At 50.9% G+C, this 26,740-nt stretch overlaps 1 long non-coding RNA gene across 1 annotated transcript; it reads left to right on the top strand.

The window, feature by feature from the left end:
• The first annotated feature begins 24,323 nt into the window (after positions 1–24,323).
• Positions 24,324–24,901, top strand: LOC135326641 (uncharacterized). The gene is made up of 4 exons (XR_010386939.1): positions 24,324–24,494; positions 24,588–24,628; positions 24,711–24,766; positions 24,866–24,901. It is a non-coding gene; the product is annotated as an uncharacterized LOC135326641 (long non-coding RNA).
• The last annotated feature ends 1,839 nt before the right edge of the window (positions 24,902–26,740 follow it).

Genomic DNA, 26,740 nt, shown 5'->3' on the forward strand with positions numbered 1-26,740 from the left:
TCTGGATAACTGGGCTCGTTCCTTTTCCAACTGGAATTGCGTGTGACAGAAATGAAGTCATGCTCTGCAAGTTGCAGTCAGGCCCCATCTGCAGGAGCTGGCCTAGAAAGGAGCTACTCCTGTGAGTAAAGACTTCAAGAGTAAAGGTGAATTTTGTGACTCCCCAAAGGCGCTGGCAGTGGCTAAGGAAAAAGGCCAGCATAATTGGACTATCAGCTGAGCGCCTGGGGATGGAAGGGACTCGGCAACAGTTCCTGAAGGCCGAGTAGTCGTGGTTGCCCATGAGAAAAAGTCAAACAGATGAGTAAACTCTTCTTCCCCAACTGTGCGCTGACCAGCCAACGTGAGTGGCAGCCTTCCTGGGCTGTCTCTACTACGTGCTTGTGTTCTGCAGGGCAGCTGGTTCTTGTGGGGGCTGCTCTCCAGAACACTGCCTTTGAAACCTCCGTTCCTAAAACAAAGGCCGGCAGTCTCTCTTAGAATCTAATTTCCTTGCAGGCGTTACTGACGGAATTGCTCCGCCACAAAGGATGCATTTCCCACCCGAGAAGATTTCTGTGGCTTGGCGGCAAAGGCAAAGCGTTGGAGCTGGACTCCGCAACCTGGGCAATACGTGTTTCCTCAACTCTGTTCTACAGTGTTTGACCTACACGCCCCCTCTGGCCAATTACCTGCTTTCTGGGGAACACAGCCAGTCGTGTGAGTACTTGTGAACACGTTCCTTGCAAGCTGCTGGACAGCTCTGCAGGTGAAAGGACAGCAGTGACTCTGTGAAGCAGACTCTGGGTTTTCCTAGTGTCCCTGCAGGGGCTCCCTTTTAAGAGCGCATGCACGGCAGGCTCAGGATAGCTGAGGGAGTGCTTGCTTTCCTTTAATGCCCCGTGCTCCGGCGTCGAAGGAGGGTTCTTTCTTCCCTCCTGTGAATGATCAAGGGCATTGGGAAGTAAGGCGCTTCATGAATATTTGGCCTGTGGCTTTCCGGCTGCTCGAAAGATGATAAATTTTCGGAGGAGGGCATCACAGGTTCTCGGTGTTCCTTCCCAGCCGGGTTTCCCTAATGCACGACCGCTGCGAGACCTGATGTGGTCACTGCTGAACCGGAAGAAGAGGAAAACTACCACAGAGCACCGTGAAAGCAATATGAGCTAGTCGGGCTATTCCCGTGCACCTCCCTGCAGAAGAGGGCTTGGCAGTAGTCCTTCAGGTGCTTCGTCAGAAAATGCGTGCTAGTGCAGGCTTACTGGTTAATGCTTATGCGCACAGACTGGGCTGTTGGCACCTTTGGAGAAGAGAGCGTGGAACGGAGAGCAGAGACCGCACTTCCAACTTGGAGATTGTTGGTGCTTAAGGTTTTCCACAGGTACGTAGGTATCTTGCACTAGCCGGAGGTGGTTTCTTCCTTGACTCTTGACAGGTCGTGAGCAAGGCTTCTGCATGCTGTGTACGATGGAAGCTCACGTTAAGCATGTCCTGTTCTGCTCTGACAACGCCGTCGAGCCTACGGCTGTCTTCAGTGACCTTAGACGTAAGTCATTTCAGATGGCGTTCTTTGCAGAAACGTCTGAATTTTCAGAGGGTTATTTCACGGGTGCAAAGGGCTTGGAGAGATTAATTGTTGTAGGAAAGAGAGCTTTTAGAAAAGTAGGTTTCCTGTCCCTTTTGAAGAGATAAGCATTGTGCCCTTTGTGTTTATTAGGAATAGGGGAGCATTTCTGTTTTGGCAGACAGGAAGATGCTCACGAATTCTTATGTTACACCGTGGCTGCTATGCAGACAGCTTGCTTGAATGGAAGCACCAGGTAAGCAGAACCAAGTTAACCTTGAAGTGTTCTCTAGCACTTTTGACGCCTTCCTTTCCTACCCTACGTGAAAACCTTTGCCCAGGGTTTTCGTAGAAAAGAAAAGCTCTTTGAAGAAAGAGCTACCTCTCCGCCTCGGCTCTTCTGAGCGCTGATGATAATTTGTTTCCAGCTTGGACACGTCGTCGCAAGCCACCACGGTCATTCACCAAATATTTGGAGGATTCCTAAGATCCAGAGGTACTTTTGGAAACTACTACTGTCCTTGGAACTGATCTGTGCCTTTGTGCCCGTTTGTCGCAAAGAGCTTGCGGTGTGCCAAGAAGTAGCGGCTCTCAATAATGTAAACGGGCAAAGTGAGTCTCCTTCCCATTTTGTGAAGTGCTTCTGTTTGGCTTCCAGTAACGTGCTTGAGCTGCCAAGCAGTTTCAGAGTCCTATGAGGCCTTCCTCGATATCCCGTTGGAGATAAAGGTAAGACGTCTTGGAGCGGTGGCTGACGATGCCGTTGAAGGCCCCGAGCTTTCGGGGGCTGTTCTTTCTTTTTGTGGCTTTCTAAACTCGACGGAGTTCACGTAGGCATGTATGCTGTTCACGGCAAAAACGCTTGGTGGAGGCTGGGAGGTGGATTGGACTTGGTCCTCCTCTGGAAGCCCCGTGAATGGTCTCCGTGTGTGGGGGGGTTTAAGCCAGAGAGAGAGCAATTAGCGTATCCCCGCACGCATGCTCGTCCTATGATACTTCCCAGTTTTGGACTACCCCGATACACTTCTGATTGGTACGCGATGGCTTTTTTTGCTCTTGTGATTTACGCAAAGGCGTACCACAGATAACTTGATTGTGCGCTACCGCAGACAGGTAGCTCTTGGTACCAAAGTACAGTCCTTTTCAAACAAGGTCAGTGTTCAGCATACTCTGCTTCTGCCTCCTTCTTCGCGGTGTTCGCTGCTTCGCAAGTAGGTCTCCCACGTGTGCACGAGGGAGGCCCTGCGGCAAAAGAGGAGTTGCGGGTTGGCATTTGAGTTTCCAGCAACTCAGTGCCCTCCTTTCTTCCTCCTCCAGGCAGCCTCCTCTGTCCCCGGGGCGCTCGAAGAATTTGTGAGACCTGAGCTGCTGGATGGTGAGAATTGCTACAAATGTAGCAAGTAAGTAGTCTTCCTAATGCCATCGGACTAGGAGATAGTGGCCGAACCCATTGTCCGCCTCGGAGCAGCTTTGGGTTGTGCAGCTAATGAACCCTGAAGTCACCCAAAGCTTGGAAAAGAGTACATTTGCTTCTTAGAGCGGAATCGGTGTCATTCTGTTCAACTAGTTGGAAATCTTTGATAAGAAGCGCAGGCGCTAGCTCGCATTCCGGAACCACGCTCCGGTGAGAGAGTCACGTTCCTGCTGCCTTGCGTGTTGTTGGCAAGCCTTACTTTTGGGCCCAGCAAAGATACGTGCTCAGGCATTTGCTTGGCTACCGAAAGACAACGTTCCCGCTCCTTATCGAGCTGGCCTCCTACATCCTGCCAGGTTCTCTGCAGGAGCAAGGCTGAAATGCAGGGTGTGGCTTTAAGGAAAGAAGCCCCGTCTTAGGCAAGGAAATACCATTCAGCTAGGATGAGCGTGAGAGAGACATGGAAACTTGCTTGACTTTTGGCGTGAGGGGGAGGGGGGAAGATGCCTTGAAACAATTGCCTGTGCTTGCTTTGAAGGTGTGAAAAGATGGTTGCTGCGTCCAAGAGGTTTACAATACATCGCTCTTCCAACGTTCTCACCATAGCCCTGAAAAGATTTGCCAACTTCACTGGTGGAAAGATTAGCAAGGTATCTATGCAAGTGTAATGCCTTCTTGGGAAGGGAGATTTCCCAAGGCGGAACGCTCTGTTCAAAGTTGTTAATGTCGGCCGACTGTAACCATAGCGACAGAAGATGTCTAGGCAAAATCAGCGCAAGAAGTAGGTCTTACTCTTTCTCTTCCGGTAACAGCAAAGCTCCCGTGTGACGATAAGCGTATGCTCCGCTCTGAAAGAGCTGGTTTTGCATTGAGCAGTTCTCTGCAATGGAAGCGATTAAATGTTGTCTCTGGGAAGACCGATTTCTGAGGAGGCAAAACATGTCTGTCTAAGCTTCCAGCCCACATTCTTAGCAGTGTTCTTCCCCGGCTCTTTCACGAAGTGTTCCCAGATGAGTTTTGAATCCTCTTGCTCTGTCTTCAGGATGTGGAATATCCAGAGTATTTGGACCTGCGAGCATACATGTCTCAGCCAGTTGGAGAACCAGTCCTCTACGCCTTATATGCAGTCCTGGTGCACAGAGGTGCCAGCGGTCGTGCAGGACACTATTTCTGCTTCACCAAGGTAAGCATCAGCTTCATTTCTTGCAGGGCAGAATCTGTGCTGGCGAAGAGAAACTTGTCCCAGCATGTTACTGACAACCATTGTTTTGAAGGGGAAAGAGCTCGTTACATGTCTCCTTTGACTAGTCTTGGTGTCTCCTTTGTCTGCTAGTGTTCTGTCTGGGTTTTCCTGTAGAGAGCACGCTCTAGAGTTGCTCTAAAGGCATTGTTGCCTTTCTTTGCAGGCCAGTAATGGACTGTGGTATGAGATGAATGATGCCTCGGTAGTCCTTTGCGACCTCCAAACCGTTCTCAGTCAGCAGGCGTATTTACTTTTTTATATCAGGTAAGAGCGAGTATTCAGATGGGTTTGGGGTACCTTTCCCTTTCGCGCTGCTGAAACCTCTCTTCTGCTCCTCTGACGTGTTTTTCCTTCTGTCCTGGGCGGAAAGGACTATTGGTAGAATTGCGTTCTGTCCAGTCTGGAATTCCCCATGTCACGCAGTGTCTTTCATTGCTTGGCCTTCACCTGCTGCACTTGCGTAACTTGCTACGTACGTGCTCTGTGGAGCTGGCGAATGCCATAAAGGAGGAGAAATTCAGGCCAGAGGTGGTGTAAGGATGAGTTCTTGCTCTGCAAGGGACGGCCGTGGTAGGAAGAGCAGCATCTAATTTTCAGCTTGTAGTCTTGGTTACGTTCTCAGTATGACGTATCAGCTGCTCCTAGATGATGGCAGGATGGGATTCAGCCCAAGAGGAGGCTGACAGGGCATGTCTCAACTGAGATCACTGTTGTTTCCCAAGGTGTGATGGTGAGACACTTGGAGAATGCACTTCTGACGCGCCCGTGCCATCTTATCCCCCTTCATGCCTTGGTCAGCCGGGGGCTAATAAGAAGGGGGCTGGATTTCTGAGACCGCAGCTTGCTCCTCATATGCTGAAGGTAACGGGGAGGGGGGAAGAGAGGGAAGGAGAGAGGCACCAAATGGGTAGTGGGAATTGTCTTTTTCTTCCTTTTTCTTTTTTTTTTTTCCTTTTTTGGTAGCGTCTGCATTGTATTTTCCCTCCCACCCTGCAGCTTTCTTCACAGCTCTCCTGCTGCAGCCGGAATCACTCAAACAGTGGCTGCTGCTGAATTGCGTGCAGCCCTGCTGCTTCTTTACTTGCAGCTCCGCTTCCTGAAGCACAGCGAGACATTGGAAGTAGAGCCTAGTCATGCTCAAATCCTGGGGAAAAAAAAAAGGGAAAGACTGCTTGGTTTATTTTTAGTGCTGTCACTTGAGCTGAGACAGCAAAACCAGAATGGCTTATTCCTGAGCACTGGAACAAGTATGCTGGGGGTTTCAGGGAAAGTTGAAAGGGGAAAAATGGACGCAGGTACATAGCTAGAGACAGAGAGAGAGAGCGCGAGAGAGAGAGAGCGTGCAATTTGGGGCCATCCTTAATCCGTGCTCAGCTCTTTGGATGGGCTTTCAAAAATGATGCTCATTTGCTTCCAGTCGGCCAAAAACCAAAAGTAGGAATGAAAACACTTGCTGGCCTTGCACTTCGAATTAAAGCAGAGTGGGGCATTTTTTGTTGTTGTTTTTTTCCTCTTCATCTCCTGAGGCAATCTGTGGGACTCCCTGGTAGGAGGGGTTTGTGTTTGGGGCTTCTCCAAGCTGTGTGTTTGCACATAGCCATCTCACGATCTCTTCTTTTGAAATACAGAGCTCAAGTCATTTAAAGAGAAACGGAGCCCTGAAAGAGGATCCCAATACCATTGGCGTCACAGAAATGGGCGGTGATTCCCACAAGAGGAGGTGCTCTCGCAGGCTGGAAAGAAACAAGCGAAACTGCCACCTGCAGCAGTATTGCCCTGGAAGCAGGCGCACATCTTCCCGTAGTGACAGAAACTGCCTGGATAAGGGCAGAAGCTCCGGAAAATGTCCTCCTTACCGATCCCGAAGCAGAGGACGAACAGAGCAAGAGAGGTCACACGAGCATTCTTGCAAAAGCAGGTGGCTCCACCTGTCATCACACGCCAGAGGGGAAGGCGGGCATCACTTCAGCAGCCACCAAGCAGACGCGTGCCGCTGTCCAGTCCCGGAGCAGCAGTCTGAAAACTATTCTCCTCAACGACGAGCACCTTCAGCTGTGTCAGTTCCTTCCGGTTTTGAGGGCTCTTCCCGGAAGGCTGAAAAGCAAAGAAACAGAAAAAGAGGACATCCCCACGCCGGAGGGAGCGACAACAAAATAGAAGGGAAACGGAGAAAGACCGAGAAAAGAGATTTCCGCAGTTCCTCTTGTTCTTCTCTGGCTGTTCCTCCTGTCCGCCCAGTTGGCTTTAAAGAGCTCTCAATAGTGCGGCGTCTGTCTGGAGATCACGTGGGTAGGTCGATCAAGTGAAGGCAGGAAAGATACTGCTGAGCTGTGCTAGCACTTCAGAAGGGGACTGCTAACGGTGCTGACTGCTGCTTGGAATACGCAGGGGTAGAAGACACCGCTCTGGAATAAAGCTATTAGATGTTTATTACCTTGAAATCCCCAAACCACAAGGGGAATCCCAGGAACCTTGCAGGCAGGTGACCGGGCTGCCCCAGGCACCATAGAGCATCGGCCCCTGGCGACGTTCAGGGGGAGGGGGGGGTGGGGGTTTAAGGCGAAAGAATAGGCTACAATGTGGCATAGTGTGCATGCGCTGCAGATAACAAGGAGAGCGGTAATTCTTTAGATGTACAGATAACAAGGGAAGCAGTAATTCTTTAGGAATACGTGAGTCCAGGTTGATGCCTGTGTGGTGCACCTAAGGGTCGCGACCCGCCGTTCCCCTTGGAGTCTGAACACCAAGTGTTTTGGCAGCTGCACTAGTTGGCCGGTCAACATGCTCCTGTCTCCTCGCCAATATTCCACTTTTATTTACCCACTAACGAGACCAATTTACCCACTAACGGGACCATACAGTTAGAGGCACATGTGCACACGGTTCTGGATCAGGCTACGAGAATGATTGTTTTCTTTGGCACCTCTTCCAGAACTAGCCTCAATTAATGATGTGTGTACAAGCCAAGACCTAATGTCCGCTCGACCTCTGAGGGTGTGCGTTTCTTAGTAAGGCAGACGTTCAGAAATTACCGCAGAGCAGCTGCAAATCATCCCCTGCAGTAGACTTGATAAAATACAGTCCCATGTAGGCATCGAGTGCCACATCTGTTTTTTCTGTTCTTAACTTGCCCCTTTCCTTCCGACAGTATGATTTGGATTTCTCTGCACTCCACATGGACAGTCACAAGCGTAAGAGCAAGAAGAAAAAGAGCAGACCCATCAAGAAGCTGGAAAGCTGCTTGGAATGCTCAGATCCTCCTTTCCGGAAGTACCCACGGGAGGAGAAGGGAGACGGCCATCCTCCAGACGGCTCTTTATGGGAACAATACAGCAACCATGGCAGTAAACAACTCCACGGGGCGGGCAGCCTTCAAGGGCTTGCGTCAGGAAGGCTGTGCAGTATGCCCTGGCTTCCAAATATTCTGCCTCAATTGAAAGAGACACAAGTTTTCCTCGTGTGTGTGTTTCCAGTTTTGAATGGTCACTAGGAAAGAAGGCAAAACTGCCACCAAATGTCACGTCCCTAAGGTCTACCGTGGGTCAGGAGAGCAGGTAGCTGTGTCCTGCTCTTCTGCACAGTACGCCCGTCCTAGCATGCAACGGACAGGCGGTGGCTTTTCCTGGGAGGCTTTTGGAAGCCTCCCTCTCGAGGTCGCTGCAGTCCCGGAGTCACAGCGCACGTCAAGCTGCGGGCAGGCTCAGGTCTTTGCTGTTTAGAAAGCAAACCGCTGAGCAGATGGGTTTGTGCTGAATGTCATGACAGGGAGTGAGCCTGCTTCCTTTTGTCGTTCAGCTGCAGAGCTTGAGGACGGGAGCCGTCAAGACTGACTAAGCTTACCATCTACACCACCACTTACCATCCAACCCAACAGAGAGCCGTTCTCCAAACAATGCTAACCAATCCGAGCTTGAAGAGTGTTCTCAGAGCAATAAAGTTGCCGTCAAAACAAAACCCAGTCCTTGGCAGTGCTTCAGATTTCTGTGCGGAATTTCACCATGAAAAGCAGAAATGCTTTTTTCCCAGTCCTTTTCCCTTAGGCGTCCTTTTCTAACAGGTGCCGGTAATGCCGATGGGCGGCAGAGATCGCGCTGGCACACGGGGCCTGGCAGTAGCCAAGGCGCGAATGGGGTGCCGCAGGAGCGCCCGGCAGCAGTGCGGCAAGCAAGTCGCTCTGTTGCTCGGGCAGGTGAAGTGTCAGCACGGCTGCTCAGAAGCTGCTAGCGCTTCCCTGGGCCTGGGTGGCAGGAGCGAGGCTGAAGGGAACTAGTGATGTCTAGCAACTGCCTAAGGTAAAGGGAAATCGGCGGAGGCCCAGCTGGAGAATGACGGGGTGTGTTGGGGTGCAGGGCTACTCACAGGCAGCTGGTGCTGACAACACAGCCCCGTGCGGCCATCGCAGCCAAAGCAGAGGTGCCAGACACACCAAAGTGGGGAAGGGATGCAGCGAAGCGGGGCCCAGCAGGGACAGAGGGGCTGTGCCACGGCCGGAGTGAATGGCAATGTTCGGGGGAAGGCGATTTCTGTCAGCTTATGCCTGATAGAGCATGCTTCCCTTGTTAAAGAATAGCGAACTGAAACTGTCTAGAGTATGTTCTAAGTATGCCAAAAAAAAAAAAGCTTTGAAAGTCTTAAAAAAAAAAAATGCTCAGTGATATCAATCCGCACCACCTGAAATACAAGTGCCTGGTATACAGCCTGGGGACGAAGTTTTAGTTAAAGTATTTCCACAAAAATCCAAGTTAAAACCTGAATGGAACAGTCCATATACTGTCATACTATGTTCTTCTTTTGCTGTGAAAGTTGAACTGTACTTGTATATGTTGAAAAAGGATGTGTCTGTGTAAGAACACTTTGTAATCTTACAGAGAGCAGTGTTGTAGATACAAGTAATCACTCAAACATTTGTATTTGTAGCTTTACCCCAAATTATGGGATGCAACTGTTACAATCTAATTATACATTGAGCCAAAATTTACTCCCTATCCCCATTGGAATGAATCTTATGCTAGTAAAGAAACTACTACAATGCGATGATTTGCGTTGACTGCTAGAATGCACCCGGAACAATGGACAAAAAACTCTAATCACCATTCATTGTGATGCGGAAGAGATACACCACGTCTTGGAAAGGGTAAAGAGGGACGGAGAACATCATGGCTGGGAAACTCTTCTAGGATGGTCACCAACAGCAACAGGGATTTATAATCACGTGTTGCACCCGGTAGTAGTTGTGTTCAGTTTAACTGTGTTATGCCTATTACTTACAATTATATTATACATAAGATTATGGAAAGCGATAGTACGCCTCGAAAGGCTTTGAGAACTCTGTTTAAAAGATTAACAGGGATGCTTCATAAAAACAAAGGGGGGGACTGTTAAAGAATAGCAAACTGAAACTGTCTCGAGGTAGCCGCTTAGCACAACTTCTGTAAAACTTGCTTAGCATGAGTAGCTAAATTTGCTGAAGCCTTAGGCCGCACTTAGATAAAATAATGAACTTTTACTTAGTCCAGTAAGAAAAGGGCCTCAGAGCTGGTTCAAGCTGGGAAGATAAGGAAGGTACAAGCAGTCTGCATTCCTGTGTCTCACACTCCGAAAGGGAGGATGTCAAGGCTTTGAAATAAGACCAGCGCAGGGCATTAGGACCTTGAGGGGCAAAGCCTTAGCTCACTGCTGGGGCAGTGTTAATTGTTATGATTTGGAATCACCTCCTCCTTCTCAGGACCTTGAGAGACAATGGTAAGACGCAAGGAGAAACGAAGGTACAACCGTCAGCAGAAACCACAACAGTAAAGCTAAGGGAGAAAAACAGCCTGCCTAGGAGCAACGATGAGAGCCAATAAGGAGCAGGAGACCCCAGACCAAAAAAAATTACTGTTGGTCTAACTACCGCGTGAGGGGTGGGAAACTTAATTGGAAAAAGCTATAATTGCCCAGGGATTTCTTTGTTTGGGCTCCCTCTTCGGAGGCACCCAGCTCGAGCTGTAATTACTGCATGTGCATCATTAAAATTTAATTATTTAATTTGCTTTGATTTGGCTCTGAACTTTCTTGCAGGAACCTAGGGTCAGACCCTGTTATGGTGCCCGGCGAGCCTCATTTCCATAGCAGTGACCTCACAAGCACAGCGAGCATCCATGGGCATTCCACTGGCCAATCAGGCCCTGAGGCTGCTGTGACCTCACTAGCACAGCCTGCAGCCATGGGCCTGACACTGGACTATGAGGCACAGGGACTGCTCTGACCTCATATGCACAGCCAGCAGCCATGGGCCTACCACTAGCCCATGAGGCACGGATGCTGCTGTGACGTCACAAGCACAGCTGGAAGCCATGTGCCTGCCACTCGCCTATCAGGCACCGATGATGCTGTGATCTCACAAGCACAGCCAGCAGCCATAGGCCTGCCACTGGCCTATGAGGCTCTGAGGCTGCTGTGGCCTCACAAGCAAGCACAGCCAGCAGCCGTGCCCTGATGCTGGCCTATGAGGCAAGGAGGCTGCTGTGACCTCGCAAGCACAGCTGGAAGCCATGTGCCTGTCACTGGCCTATCAGGCACTGATGATGCTGTGACCTCACAAGGAAGCCAAGGCAGCAGCCATGGGCCTGTCCCTGGCCTATGAGGCATTGGGACTGCTGTGATCTCACATGCAAGCACAACCAGCAGCCATGCCCTGCTGCTGGTCTATGAGGCACGGAGGCTGCTGTGAGCTCACAAGCACAGCCAGCAGCCAGGGGCCTGCCACTGCCCTATCAGGCCCTGAGGCTGCTGTGACCTCACAACAACAGTGAGTAGCCATGGGCCTGACACTGGACTATGAGGCACGGAGACTGCTGTGACCTCAGAAGCACAGCTGGAAGCCATGTGCCTGCCATTGGCCTATCAGGCAATGAGACAAATGTGACCTCACAAGTACAGCCAGCAGCCTTAGACCTGCCACCGCCCTATCAAGCTCTGAGGCTGCTGTGACCTCACAAGCACAGCCAGGAGCTGTGAGTCTGCCCTCGCCTATCAGTCACTGGGACTGTTGCGACCTTACAAGCACAGCCAGCAGCCAGGGGCCTGCCACTGGCGTATCAGGCTCTGAGGCTGCTGTGACCTCACAAGCAAGCACAGCCAGCAGCCATTGGCCTTTCCCTGGCCTGTCAGCCACTGAGAGAAATGAGACCTCACAAGCACAGCGTCCATCCATGGGACTGCCACTGGCCTATGAGGCACTGCGTCTGCTGTGATCTCACCTGCACAGCCAGCAGTCATGGGTCTGCTGCTGGCCTAGCAGGCTCTGAGGCTGTTGCGACCTCACAAGAACAGCCAGCAGCCAAGGGCCTGACACTGCACTATCAGGCACCGATGATGCTGTGATCTCATATGCACAGCCAGCAGCCATAGGCCTGCCACTGGCCTATGAGGCTCTGAGGCTGCTGTGGCCTCACAAGCACAGCCAGCAGCCGTGGGCCTGCCACTACCCTATCAGGCACTGAGGCTGCTGTGAGCTCACAAGCACAGCCAGCAACCAGGGGCCTCCCTCTGGCCTATGAGGCACTGAGGCTGCTGTGACCTCACGAGCACAGCCAGCAGTCACTGGCCTGCCACTGCCCTATCAGGCACTGAGGCTGCTGTGACCTCACAAGCACAGCCAGCACCCAGGGGCCTGCCACTGGCCTGTGAAGCAGTGAGGCTGCTGTGACCTCACAAGCACAGCCAGCACCCAGGGGCCTGCCACTGGCCTGTAGGGCACAGAGGTCGATGTGACCTCACAAGCACAGCCAGCAGTCATTGGCCTCCCACTGGCCTATGAGGCACTGGTACTTCTTCCACCCCACAAGCACAACTTGCAGCCAGGGGCCTCCCTCCAGCCTATGAGGCACTGAGGCTGCTGTGACCTCAGAAGCACAGCCAGCAGCCATGGCCCTGCCACTGGCCTTTCAGGCAATGGCACTAGTAAATATCTGCATATATACATATCATACACAGACACACATATATATCATACATATATATATATATCAAATATACATCATATATATCATATATGTATATCATGTATGCATAGCATATATATATCATACATATATATATATAAAATAGTAAATATCTACATCCAAGCTAATCATATTATGCCCTTTTTATGCACAGTAAAAGACTGAAGTAATTTTAAGTTGCTGCTTATTTGACCTGTTTTAAACATCTACTTTGGGATAAGATGAACTGAGCCAACGAAAGTCCTTTTGCTCTTTTCTGAATATAAAGGGAGCCTAAGATGACTAGACCAGATCTAGACACCTATGTTTCATCAAATACATCCTCCTTATAATAGCTGAAAAAGATGCTTGACAAAGAATGAAAACATGCATATAGGCAAACAGGTTGGAGCAGGAAAAGTTCATGTACCCAGCAGGTGGCAACACCAGTCTGGCAATGTCAACCACCACACTTGGATATTCACAGTCAGAAGATGAAATAGCAGTGGTGCAATGATGACCAGATAGCCTGTAATATGTAACGCCAACCCTGGGACATAAAACATAGAGGACATTGTGTGGATGTTCTCTCAGGGGATCAAAGAGATGCACAAGATATTCATTAACACAGAAGCCGTAAAAATAAAACAGAGTGAATGATATTGCCTAGGTCCAAAGCCTAATTAATCCATCTTCTTCTTCTATTTTTACAATAAGAAAGGATCTCTGTCTACTCACCATACGATATTTTTCTAAGGTAACCACTTGGTATTTAAAAAAAAAGATATCCAAGAAAAAAAAGAATCATTGATATATTCTTGGCAAAAGTGAACAGGAGAAGACATAAAATTTCCATAGGCCATTAACCAGTTAACAGGTGACATGAAAGCAAACACTTTGTTATCCTGCTACGCAGCATCTCTGAAATAAGCAGAAAAGAAGAATCCCTGTATTTACATTTGATTCTAACAAAAAGTTAACTAGGTATATTGATACAGGTTATTAGCTACTAGATGCCATTATAAGTCACACCAAAGATACACAGCTAATTTCCAGGGTAATACGGAAAATGATTAGAAAATAGTTTTGTGTGTAATCAAGACTCTAGTGCCCCTGAGTGACATAGCAGGTTAACTGTTCACAGCAGACTGTGGACAACATTTTTGAATTGAAAGGCTGATGACGTCCTTCCCTTCCTCCATTGCTCTGTCAGAAACATTGGTAAAGACTGTGGTAAATATTCAACTTTTAACGTGCGCTTCAGAAATAATGACGGCAGCAAATGTGTTTACAGGACAATGCTGAAGAAGATCAGCTATTTAAAGCATTCCTTTTCCACATACATAGCCACGCTTTCCCCCCTCTCCCATACAGTCACACTAGGAAGATTGAAACAGTAAGGGCAAGAGTGCTCTCTTGATATTAAGGCATAAACCGGGCAGAGGGAAGGGTAAGATCATAACTTTTTATAATAAATTAAAATGGACCCATTTCCTACCATTCCAGTCCCCACTTTTTATATGCAAATAAGGCAGAAAAGTGGCGATATTCCAAATGTTCTATTTCCTGTCCTACATTGACCTTGCTAGTGTTTTAATTTGGAAAGGATGACCTGGCTGCTCATTTTCCACAGCTCATTGGAGCCATAAATAACGAGGTCAAGACAAAGGACAATGCACTGAGCTAAAGAATCAGTGCAAGCATCAAAGCAAGACAACACATGGCTGCAATTTATACAATATTTTGAGGCATCATATTCTGAGCATATTATGAATCTCTATTCGTGATAAAGGCTATACCAAGGAAAAAAGATTAAAAGATGAGAGCCGTGGTTATAACAATGTAGAATGGAAGACGAGAGAAATCTGAATCCTAACATTTTTAAGATTACCATTGCGTGGTGCTTCTTTGATGATGTTTCTGAACTTAATGCAATTAATATGTAATTACAGAATACCAACGGGATCAAAAAAATCATTGGCCCATGAAAATACAGGAATTAAAGAAGAAACATAATACTGCCTTTTGATATTCAAAGCTGAATACGTAATGTCATTATGCTAAATAATCCTGCTGAACAGAAGAGGATTTTCGGCTGACAACATCTCTTTGCACTTCTGAATCTTAAAATACAAAACTCTTCCTATTACGATGCATAAGGAAACATTCCTGTGGTACTGTATTCACGCATGGAGTTCTCTGGAATTTCAACAAGGATATGGACCTATGTAAATCACGTGCACACACATAAGCAGTGTTAATCGTCTATATTCTCTTCTTGTTTCTTTAAATAGAAAAACTACCAAGTAGAACTCCAAGTGTGGGATTCATCTCAGACAATTCTCACAGAATTACTGAGGTTGGAAGGGACCTCAGGAGATCATCTAGTCCAGCACCCTTCCCCTCTCCACCACCCAGCTCAGAGCAAGGTCAACTAGAGCAAGTTGCCCAGGATCATGTCCAGTTGGATTTTGAATATCTTGAAGGATGGAGACTGCACTGTATTTGTCTTCTGATGATACAAATAGTCTTGCTAACAAGGCCTACTTTGGCATTGTACCACAAATATGTACATCACCACACACTGAGGAAGTCAGTGGTATGTCACTCGGGGCTCTATCAGAAAGAACAACACCTGTTTAAAGAGCCAGTCCTGGAGACCAGGGGGCAAAAGTTGCTTATAGCTGCCATCATTTAAGGACACTGCAACTAGACAGGCAGACAAAGTGGTGCTGGTAAGAGGAGTGTAAATACAAGATATGTTCTGGGTCTTTCTGGTTGATGACATTCTCTAAAAAACCTTCTACACATGCTGTAATCTAACACCCTCCCATCAGCTACTTATAAACCTAAAGGAACGGCATCTCCCGAGGGTCAAACCTCCCCTAGCGCTGCGGGGGGCGGGGGGGGCGGGGCGGGAGTTGGCGGCCTGGCATGCGGGGAGCCGTAGTTTTCACCGCGGCATGCCGGGAGCAGTAGTCTTCCAGCACTGGGCTTCCGGGCCGCCATTTTCACGTGCACGGTATGCTGGGAGGTGTAGTCTTCTCAGACGGGGCTACTGGGTGACCATGCTGCGCCTCTCGAGGTGGCGGGGGCGGGCAGGTCTCTGCCAGCGGCGTTCCCACCAGCCAGCCGCATCGTGCTCTGTGGCAGGCCAGGAGCTGTGGTTCCAGGTGCCGGTGCCTTCTCAGCCCTGCAGCAGTGGCCCGCTGGGTCTGTTCCTTACTGGACGTGTGTCACTCACGCCTGAGTCCCCACAGGTCACGGGGGACAGTGGAATGCCCCTGTTTTTCCCCGGTACAGGGCAGGAAGCATTTTCCATCTCTGGTGGTGTTGCAAGACAATCTTGGAAGCTCAGAAAGAGTGTTCATGCTCTTTAAACTAGGCAGATGAGGAGAACCTCTCTATTTCCTGGGAGGAAATAATTCTTTAATCAAGGCCGTCCTAGAACTGCTAAAGCCTTAAAGAAACTGTAAATCAAGATGCTTTGTTTTCTATGCATACATTGCCAATTTAGCAAAAGAATTCGAGGTATCCCCTAACTGACCTGTCCTCATTATAATACAAGAAAATCACGCTGATAGGTCAGAAAGACCCACGCCCGGGTGAAGACCCCTCCCCTGAGCATGTGTAGTAGTAAAATGGTGTGTAAGCAATATTACAGTTGTAGGTAAATCACTAACCAACCGGTGTAAAAGGGAAAGTTGCAAACCTTGCAATTTGTTTGTGTAAATGCTACTTGGAAAGCCGGGGGTGGGGGGGGTGGGGGGAATGCGCTTGATTTGTGGGAAACCACCGAGCAGCCAGGCTTGCGCAACTCTGAAATAAATAAGCAAATGTCTCTCCTGAGCGTGTAATTATTGGCTTAGTGCACACGGGGCAACGAATCCGCTTTTTGGACAGCAGTGTGACCGGGCAGGGTTGTCCCCAGGGGCTGGGGCTGTCCCTCTTGGAAATGGGGAGGGCAGGGAGAGAAGGAGGGGTGCTGCGGGCTCCTGGGAGTCGTAGCTTTGCTCAGGATTGGGGCCAGTTAGGCAGCTGCTGGGAGGAGCGGCAGTGCTGGGAGGGCACGGTGCGGAGCTGTCCTGCTGTGCAGCACAAGGGAAAGTCGACCAGCACCGTTGCTGTCCGAGGACCCTGGAACAGCCCGAGAGACCCTGGAACAGCCACCCCACGGACACCGTGTCACTGCCTCGCAAGGCCATTGCGTTCAGGTACGTTAGACTACATCGGGCAGAAGAAACGTAAGCCAAAGGATCAGGGCAAATAGCTGCTTGTCTAGGTTTGTTACCTAGCGACGCACTGGCAAAGCTTTTCATGAACACTCCTACTTGATCGAGTGCATATTCATTCCGTGAATATTACTGCCAGAACGCGTACGTCACTGATCCTTTATAGCAAGTCCGTGGCACTGGGGTAGCACGTGTAGTGGAGACTAAATGCAATAATACCTCATTTTGATGTCGTTCTCTTCTGCGAAAGCACTTGGAGCAGATGACAACATTTATCATACTATTTTGTTTATTGAGTGGACCCTGATACTGGGGAGAAGGTGGTACTGCACCGAAAGGGAGCACGCATGCGCATTGCGTTCCGCCGCGCTCACTGCTGCCATCGCGGGTCTGAAAAGCGGCACTGCACACTCATCGGCGTAGCGCATGCGCACTGCGTTCCGTCCCGCTCACCGCTGTCCTCGCGTGTCGACAAGGCAGCACTGCAGCCGCCGCCGGCCACCGCTGCGTACGAAGAACAGTGCAGGCAGCCGGCGCACACGTGTGCGCTGCCGGTCACCGTGTTCACCGCTACTCTCCGCTCTCTCGGGGACGGGTAAGCGAAGGCGCTCGTCCACCCCTGCCCGGTGCTCACGGACCGGGAGCGCTTTTCCCGAGAGGGCTTTTCCTTCCTGGTGCTTCCTGGGGGTGCGGGGACGGGCAGTGCCGTCTCAGAGCTGCTCCGCGACCGGGGCAGCCCCAGCGCCTGCTCGCTGATCCCTGCCGCTCTCTCGGGCACGGGCAGAGCAGCCTCGGGGCGCTCGCTGCTCGGCCTGAGCACCGGGCTGGCGCGGCGGGCTGCGGGTCGCCCGCGGGAGCCGGCCGGCTGCAGCGCCGCGCTACGACCACACGAGGGCGCCATTGCGGGTCTCGCCTCCCCGCCCCCGCTCCCGCTCCCGCTCGCCCCCGCCCCTCCCGCGCTGTCCGTAGCCAGCGCATGCGCGGCGGCGGGGAGCAAGATGGCGGCGAGCAGGGTGGGTGTTTTCGCTCGGCGGCTGCGGGCGAGGGCCGAGGCCGCCTGGAGTCGAGCACGTGGGGATCCCGGTGAGGCGAGCGTGTGCTTTCGGGTGGCCGCGGGCGTCGGGCTGTGTCCTGCCCGCCGGGGCTGTCGCTTCGTGGAGGCGGCGGGGCGGGGGGGCGGGGGGTTCGGACCTGGCGCCGCGCCGCGCCGGGTCTGCCGGAGCACGGCTCTGACTCTGCCTTTTCCGTGTGTCGCCTGTAGGGCCCCAGTTCCTCCCCAGCGCGGGCCAGGGCATGCGCTCACCGCTGTGGATGCAGCCTGGAGGAGCGGGGGGGGGGGGGGGGTGTCTGCGCGGGGGTCTGGATGTGTCCAGCAGCGGCACAGCAGCCTGATGTCTCCTCTCGTCTGGGACGCGGGTTCCTTTGCAGCTTTTCTGGGATGCGGGGCCCTTGGTGAGTTCCCTGCTGCCTTCTCTGGCGTTCTGTGCAAGCTCATAGATCCCTCCTCCTCCCCCCCCGCCACCCTATCTGATGGGGTGGGAGACCAGTGGCTCCTCCCGCCGAGCTGACAGCAACGTGGGGCACCCCTATGTGCTCCCTACACATCTGGGATGGCACCCCTGCCCTGAGGGCCCCGCAGAGTCCCACCCTTCCTGCAACCAGCCCCCCCAAAGCCATTAAACCACCCACAAATCCTGCCCCAACACCCCTACAGGCCCCAAAACATCTCCGAGCCCTGCCTCAACGTTGTCACTGACTCCAGACCTTCCCCTGCACTCTCTCCAAAGCCCCAAACATTCCTAAAACTGCTGCCAGGCCCAGTCCCCGCAGCAGTGAGGCGTTCTAACAAAGATGGGGTGTGATCTGCGTCTCTGCCTTGACTCAGTCCCGCTTTAGAGAAATGGGAGTTTACAGCGCTTCCTGGTGAAGAGTGTTGGCGGGTGGATGCGCTGATGACAAAGAGATTTTTCTCTCTTTTCTTCTGAGCCGCCTCTCAGAAGCCTCTGTACGTACACGATGTGGCTGATCTGGGATAATCGTGCTGTGCACAATGCTTAAGGAGAACATTGCCATGAAATGGCGGGCTAAGGAATAGCCTAAAAAACCTAAAAGGCTCGGGAAAAGCCAAAGAGAACACCGTTGGGCTCTGGGAAGCCCCAGTGATGCTACAGAAAACAGCATGGCTTTTAGGCATCTCCTCAGAGCAGCAGCAATGTCTTGCTCCAGCCTATGGGACAATGGGGACTCTTAATTACCGCCTTGAATTACCACAAGTGTTGCGAAAGCAGAAGGGACTAGGGAGCACGCAGAGCAGGTTGTGGGCTATATGTCAAGTTTAAACAAGCAACAAGCCCCTCTGCAAATAGGAACAGGTTTAGCCCTAAGTAATAGATGAAGGTAGCTGTGAGTAACGTGAAGCGAAGCGGTTATGTCAGTCACCCCAAAAGCCTCAGAGAAGTGGTCCAAACACTGCCCCCAAAGTCTTCATTGCACCCTAGAGGCCTCTGTTTGATGTCTAGTCCCCTTAGGACTGCTCCAATCCCCTCAGAACCTCTCCATTGGACTTCATTGTGCACCAGGGGCTCAGTTGAGCGTGTAGAGTCCTTAGGACCCCTCTCGTACCCTCAGAACCCCTCCTGAGGCCTTTGTAGTGCTCCCAGAGCCCTTTTTTGGTCCACCGGCTCTCGTAGGACTTCTCTAATTCCTTCAATATCCCTCTTTTGGCCTTCATTGTGCAGGAGCCCTCCGTTGTCCTTCTAGCTCTCCAAGCACCTCTCTAGTCCCACCAGGACCCCTCCTTTTGCCTTCGTTGTTCCATATAGCATTTTTTTTCTTCCTTCTAGTCCCTTTACAACCCCCCGGTCTACTCTAGGTGCCTCTTTTGGCCAAAATTGTGCCCTGCAGCCCTCTTTTGGCCCTCTAGAACCAAGAGGACCCCTCTAGTCACCTCTGAATCCCTCTGGAGGCCTTTGTTGTGCCCCAGGGCTGTCTTCTGGCTCTCCTGACGACCCCTTTGGATCCCTCAAATTCCACCTAAGAACCTTTCTGGAGGCTGTCCTTGTTCCCCAGAGTCTTTTTTGGCCTTGTAGACCTGTTAGCACCCCTCCAGTGCACTCTCAAACACTCTCTTGGCCAAAATTGGGCCCCAGAGCTCTTTGGGCTCTCCAGACCCTAGCGAATCTCTCTCGTCCTCTCAGACCACCTCCTGAGCTCATCCCTGCTCCCCAGTTGATATTTTTTCAGCCAGGTAGACCACTTAGGACTCCTCTAGTGCACTTTGGACTACTCTTTCAGTCTCCCTTCTGTCCCAGAGCTGTCTTCTGGCCCTCCGGCCCCTTTAGCACCCCGCTAGTCCCTTCAGAATCCCTCCAGAGGCCTTTGTGGTGCTCCAGAGCCCTCATTTGGCCCTCCAGCCTTCTCAGCAGCCCTCTCGTCTGCTCTGCACTCCTTTTTTTGGCCAAAATGGGGCCCCAGAGGCTTTTTCTTTGTTCATTGGTTCCCTCAGGAAACCCCTAGTGTGCTCTCGACCCCTCTTTTGGCCAAGATTGGGACCGGAGTCTTCTGTGGGCACTCTAGACCCCTGAGGACCCCTCTAGTGTACTCTGGACCACTCTTTTGGCCACAATTGGGCCCCAGAGCTGTCTTCTGGCCCTCCAGCCCCCTTAGGGAACATCTAGTCTCCTCAGAACTCTTCCAGTTTTCTTCCTGGTTCACCAGAGTCATTTTTTGGCCATGTAGACCCTTTAGCAGCCCTCTAAGTGTGCTGTGGACTACTCTTTCAGCCTTTTTTATGCCCCAGAGCTGTGTTTTGGATGTCTAGACCCCTTTAGGACCCTGGTAGAGCCCTCAGAGTCCCTCCGGAGCCCTTCTTCATGCCCTGGAGCCCTCTTTTGGCCCTTTAGCAGCCCTCTATTCTGCTTTGGCTTCATTTTTTGACCTTTTATTTCCCCCCCACAGACCACTCCTGGCCCTCTAGAACCCTTAGCACCCTTCTAGAGGCCTTTGCCATGCTCCAAAGCTGTCTTTTGGGTCTCAAGTTCCCTTAGGACCCCTCTAGTGTGCTCAGAACCCCTCTGGAGGCCTTTGTGTCCCGGAGCCCTCTTTTGGCCATCCACATCCCATAGGAGCCCTCCTGTCCACTCAGAGCACCTCCTGAGGTCGGTCATGTTACCCAGTTTTGATTTTTTTTTTTTCCCCTGTGCCATTTAGTCCCCTTAGGAGCCCTCTAGTCTGCTCAGAACCTCTCCTGGGGTGCTTGTTGTGCCCCAGAGCTGTCCTCTGGCTCCACAGCCCCCTTTGGAACCCTCTAGTCTCCTCAGAAGCCCTCCAGATTTCTTCCTTGTTCCCCAAAGTCATTCCTTGGCCATGCAGGCCCCTCAGCACCCCTCTAGTGCACTCTGGACCACTCTTTGGGCTTTCCTTGTTCCCTAGAGCTGTCTTTTGGCTCTCTAGCTCCTTTAGAACTTCTGCAGTGTTCTCAGAACTCTTCCTGAGCCCTGTCTTATGCCCTGGAGTGCTCTGTTCATCGTTCAGCTGCCTGAGTACCCCTCTTTTCCTCTGAACCCCTTCAGAGGCTTTGCTTGTTCTCTTCTGGCTTCTTTTAGTTGCTCTCTAGTCTCCGTAAGAGATGTCTAATCTGCTCTGGGTTCCTCTTTAGAGCTTTGTTGTGCTGCATAGACCTCTGCTGGTCCTGTAGAGCCCTGAGGAACCCCTTTATTTCACTCTGGACTACTCTGTCAGCCTTCCTTGTTGTGCCCCCAGAGCCCTGCGTAGGTTCTCCAGCCCTCTTAGCATCCCTCTTCCCTCCTTGTGCCAGTCCTCCACTTAGAAATACAGAGCTAGTACTCCCCTGGGGAACTACCCATTCCACCTACTGACCCCTTTTTCTGAGCACTCTAGGTACTATACAGGAAGTACCCCTCTTCAGAAGTACTCACATTACAGAAGCAGCCTTGTTCCAGGAGTTTATTTTGATATCTTGGTTTGCCCTAGAGGAAATGCTGTCCTGCTACAACGGCTGTATTATATGCAGGTCTGAACCAATTAGAGCACTGTGGTGTAGTGTTCCCTTAACAGGTTATGTTGAATCTTGTAGCTTTCTTTCTAAGCATAAGCAGAACTGATTTTTAGTTTTTAGTGCAAAGGCTAGTGCTAGTTTGGGTAAAAAAGCTTAATAACATACCTCCTGATATTATGGGTTCAGTATATAAGGTTTCAGTAATAAAGAAGATGGTCTGTTTTATCAAAGAGGTCCGTCTGTCCTTTCTGTGCTCTCCCATCCAGATACTGAGTGGAAGCAAAAGGCTTGCTTCTGCTTAGCCCTATGTATTTATGGCTGCCAGTGGTTTGCCCCTCCCCTTCCAAGGGCTTGTGGGTAGGGCAGTGGGTGAGGCTAGGGTTACATAAACCCAGGGTGTTCACACAGTCTCTGCTCTCTTTGGGGATAGTGCTCTGGAACTGCCTTGGGAAATAACAGCATTTGTGGAAGTGAAACTATCCAGAAAGACTTATTGCTGCATTTAGAGAAGCAAGGGCCATTCCTTAATGTTAGAGCAATGAGATGGCTGAAGGTGGAGTTGTGAGCATGCCAGAAAATTGCTTATAGCAGGCAGTTTTGGTTTTGTGTTGGTATCTTGGTGTGGGGTGTTCAGGGGTGGACGAGGGTTTCTGAGTGTGCAGTTGTATCCTCTGTTAATTGTCTGTATTGTTTTCTGGTGTTTGTGTGTTTACTGTGGAAGGGGCCTAACTTCCTCACTGGGCTCTTTGAACATGCTGATGCTTGAGGCATTGCTTGTGCCTCTGCTGGACTGCAGACAAGAGAAGAGAGCAGGGGTCCTGGGAAAACATTTCCTTCTACACTTACACCCTAGGTGGTGGTTGTGTGTTTTATCTCCAGTAAGGTGGATCTGTGTGAGGTATTGCTCTCATCAGCTAGTCTGGTTTCTGGCTCGCTGGATGTTTTGCTGCTCCTCAGAAATACTGTCAGCCCTGTTCAGGGAGAAACTGTGTGGGGTTTTTCTGTAGTATGCAGACTTGTAGAAGAGTCCAGATTTTGTATGAAGAGGGAAGGAAGCCTTCTCCCTTCCTGTAACTGCAGTAGGATGAGAAAGGAAGTCACCTTGTTGGAAAGCAAAGCGGACTGTGAGTAAGCCCATGTGCCTGAAGAGCTCAAAAACCAACCTCCCCTCAGCTAATGAACTCACCTCTCTTCTTGCCTAAGCCTCAGTGCTGAGAGAGAAGAAACGGTTGTACTTCTCGGAACCACCAGGAACCAATTTGCAGTCTTGCCTGGCAGCTCCTTTCTTATATCCATGCCTGTGAACCTAGTGCCACCTGCCCTTCTGTGGCTCTGCTTCTGACCCCTACCCTGGCTTCTGGGGCTGCCTACTTTGCTTCTTCAGGTACTATGTCGGCCCTTTGCAGGCATGGCTGAGGATTTCAGGTGAGGTAGAATGGGTGATCAGAATGGTGTTTCAGTTGTTGTAGGGCTGGTCAGCGCTACCTGGCAGCATAGTAACTTTGTCTTGGTTTTCCAGGTGCCATGGGTGTCCCCACAGCAATGATGTTGGAGTCTGGAGTTGGTGCGGCACAGGTGAGCACAACATCAGTGGCGCTTTGGTGGAGGGTGCTCTTCAGCTGGAGCTGGCTGGCATGGGGGTGATCTCCCGTGCTCTGGTTTGGCAGGCAATGAAGGCGAATGTGGTGACCGAAGGAAGATCAGAGAGGATGTGGCTGCCATTGAGGATGCCTCTTGAGGACCAATGGTGTGACGCACAGCACTGCAAAAGCTAAGGTGAGGAGCAAAGTGTCGATGTGTCTTGGGTGTGTGTGCTGACATACAGTGTAGTATGGAGAACTCTTCTGGATGAGTGCTGTGTGTGAGGCAGAGGCAGTGGGGTGTGCATGGCAGAAAGTGAGGGTGTGGTAGGCAGAGCAGCTCCAGCCTGTGTCTGTGTTGTTGAGTAGTTTATGGGGTGTGTGTTGTAGCTGTGGTATCTTTTGCTCAGGTCTTGATGTCGCTCTTGTTTGCGCTCAAGGAGCGTGGCCCATGCTCTGCAGCGCTAGCGCGGCAGGCATCCATTGTCTTTTGCCTGGCCCGACTCATCAGCATTGTGCTAATGGATAGCACCTTGTTCTGTGCAGGCAGCTAAAAGGGGTGGCGTGTCACTCTGGTTTTGCATCGTGGCCATTTGCAGCCATCATTGAGGCCTCCTTGGCCGTTCCTCTTCTGAGGCCGCTCTTGTTTTGCACCTTCCTGGCATCCTTTCAGGATTTTCTTCCCTGCATCGTCAGAGCCTCAGGTCTTCCTTGCTGGCTTCTTCTGCATCACTCTTCCCAGCTTTGCTGGCCCCTTTCCATCACAGGCAGTAGCGTCTGACTCTTCCGTGGGCTCATCCGGAGCATCAGAGCTGTGTGGTTGTGGCATTGTAGGGCTTTTTGGCTGGCAGCATCTTATGCATGGGAATAGTTCTTTTTGCATAGGGCTTTCCTTCATGTTTGTGTCTGTGTGTCTGTTCGGGGCTGGAGCTGCCTTGCCTGTGGGTGTTAGGAATGATAGTGCGTGGAGTGTGGCAGTGATGGGCTGGGACAGTGATTGGTCAGCATCTGTGTGTTCCATTTTACATTGCTTTTTTGCAGATGCGGATTAGTGTTTGGATCTCTTGAGGGAGATGGAGGAAGGAAGGGGAATGCCGTAAGAAGGTGAGCTAGAGATTCCTTGTTGGAAGGAGTGTTGTGGTCAGTGGTTCCCTGGTTAATTTTTGCTTTGTGCTTGTAGGTGTGGAGCCTTGTGGAGAGCAAGTTGCTTGCGTCCGGGAGGAGCAGGGCAAGGTGAGTGTTGGTCTGAGAGAGGACGCAGAGCCCAGTGTAGGGCTGTTGTCTCGTTGGCGCTGTTCTGGTTTTACAGGTGCCTGGTGGGCCTTGGCGTGGCGGCCAATGGCCCAGCAGTCAAGATGGGTGAGCAGAGCAGGCAAAGGTGTTGTAGTGAGGTACTGTTGTGGTGGGGTGTGGTTTTGGCATCACCTCAAGGTGTGGTTGTCTCAGGTTTTGCAGGAAGTTGTGAAGAGGAGAAGTAGAGTGCTGAGAAGAGCCCGAGCAGGTAAGAGGGGGAGCTTGTTGGGTCAGAATCTGATGGCGTGGTAGGGTGATGCCGGGTTGCCTCTTGGTGATGTCTTTTGCTGTGCTTTTTCAGGTATGGTGTGGGCCTTTCCCAAGCGTGGCTGAGGATTTCAGGTGAGCGGATTGGTGTTGGGCATTGTAGGGCTGGTGAGCGCTGCCTGCCAGAAGAGTGGCTTCATTATTTTGTTTTTTCCAGGTGCCATGGGCTTCCCCCCAGCCAGGATGCTGGTGTTTGGAATTGGCGCAGTTCAGGTGAGCGGAGCACCCATGGTGCTTTGGTGGAGAGTGCTCTTGCAGGTGAGGCTGGAGCCAACTGGCACGGGGGTGACTACTTGTGCTCTGGTGTGGCAGGTGAAGGCAAATGTGGCAAGCAAAGGAAGATCGGAGAAGATGGGTCTGCCATTGAGGATGGCTCTTGAGGACCGATGGTGATGCAGAGCACCGGAAGAGCTAAGTTGATGGGCAAAGGGTGTTGGGGTGTCTTGACTGTGTGTGTGTGTGTGTGTGTGTGTGTGCGCGCGCAGGTGTGTGCTGACGTTCAGTGTAGAGTGGAGGGTGGTTCGGGATGTGTGTGTGCATGAGGCAGTGGGGTGTGCATGGCAGAAAGTGAGGATGTGCTAGGCAGAGCGGCTCCAGCCTGTGTCTGTGTTGTTGTGCAGTCTGTGGTGTGTGTTGTAGCTGTACTCTCTTTTGCTCAGGTCTTGATGTTGCTCTTGCTCGTTGTGCTCAAGGAGCACAGCCCGTGCTCTGCAGCACTAGCATGGCAGGCATCCACTGTCTTTTTGCCTGGCCTGACTCGTCAGCATTGCTCCAATGGATTGTGTCTTGTTCTGTGCAGGCAGCTAAAAGGGGGTGGTCTGTTGCTCTGACTCCACATCGTGGCCGTTTGCAGTCAGTCATCTTTGCAGCCATCATCGAGGCCTCACTGGCCACACCTCTTCTGAGCCCGCTCTTGTTGTGTGTCTTCCTGGCGCCCTTTCAGGGTTTTCTCCCCAGTGTTGTCACAGCCTCAGGTCTTTCTTGCTGGCCTCTTCTGCATTGCTTTTCCCAGCTTTGCTGGCCCTTTTCCGTCACGGGTGGTGGCATCTGACTCTTTCATGGGCTCGTCCAGGGCATCAGAGCTGCACGGTTGTGGCGTCATAGGTCTTTCTGGCTGGCAGTGTCTTCTGTGCTGCCATTTTTTGTGTGTGTTTGGGGGGGGGGGGGGGGAAGTTGGGGGGTGTGTAGTAATGGCAGTCACCAGAGCAGAATAATGTATCTATGAAACTTCTTGGGGGGGTTTCAGTAAGAAGTAAAAGTATTCTTTTCTTTAAACTCTTTTTTGATTGAGTGGCCATTTGGGGGGATTCTTATTTAAGCCAGTACAGTGTTACCTTTAAAAAAGGATGGAAGGAGATGGTTCTGTTAGTAGGGGTGATGAATGGCTGGGGTGGGAGTGAGTGGGCAGTTGTTTGATTGTTGGGTGGGGTTGTTAGTGTGTCTAACCTTGTATGCATGTTCTTTTCTTTTTTCAGGTTCTAGTTAGAATTTCTTAGATTTTTTAAAAAAAAAAAACAAACCAGACAAAAAACCAAAAAAACCCAACCAACCAAAGACCCACACAGCTGGGGTTCTGCTCCCAGCTGGGTTTCTTTTCCCCCCTGAGTCCCCAATGCTCTGCGAGGTGGTGATCAATCATTGCCTGCGTGGGTGTGGAGCTTCGGCTCGGAGCTGGGTGTTTTCTAGGCAGGGCGGTTTTTGGAGGTGCTTGGTCACCCTGTTACTGGGAGCTGTCCAAAAACCTGGAGGTGCACTTGCCTGTTTCTGCAGGAATGTAGAGTATGTGCTGGCTGATGTATTGGTGAGATTAGAGATGGATGCTGAAGAGTATGTGCAGGTGATGTAGATGTGGGCTTGTTTGTTACGTTTTGTGTGTTGTGAGGATAGAAGCCCAAGAGTTGCTGATGATGCAACGACGAGTGTTCTGCTCTGCTCTCTGCTCTGTGCGCTGTGGTCTGTAATCTCTGTGGTCTGCACTTTGTGCTTTGCTCTTTCTGCTCTCCGCTGTGCTCTTTGCTTTTCTTCTTTGCTCTTTAATCTGTGCTTTGCTCTCTGTTTTCTTCTGTCTTCTTTTTCTCTAGCATACCAGCTGGGAGTAAATAATTATTACTCTACAATTAAAATAAAAAAAATTATTTACTCCCAGATAGTATCCTACTCTTGCTAATGAATTCATTAAATATGCAA

The sequence above is a fragment of the Dromaius novaehollandiae genome, unplaced genomic scaffold (genome assembly GCF_036370855.1).
Source record: "Dromaius novaehollandiae isolate bDroNov1 unplaced genomic scaffold, bDroNov1.hap1 HAP1_SCAFFOLD_33, whole genome shotgun sequence".
In the NCBI taxonomy this organism is placed as follows: domain Eukaryota; kingdom Metazoa; phylum Chordata; class Aves; order Casuariiformes; family Dromaiidae; genus Dromaius; species Dromaius novaehollandiae.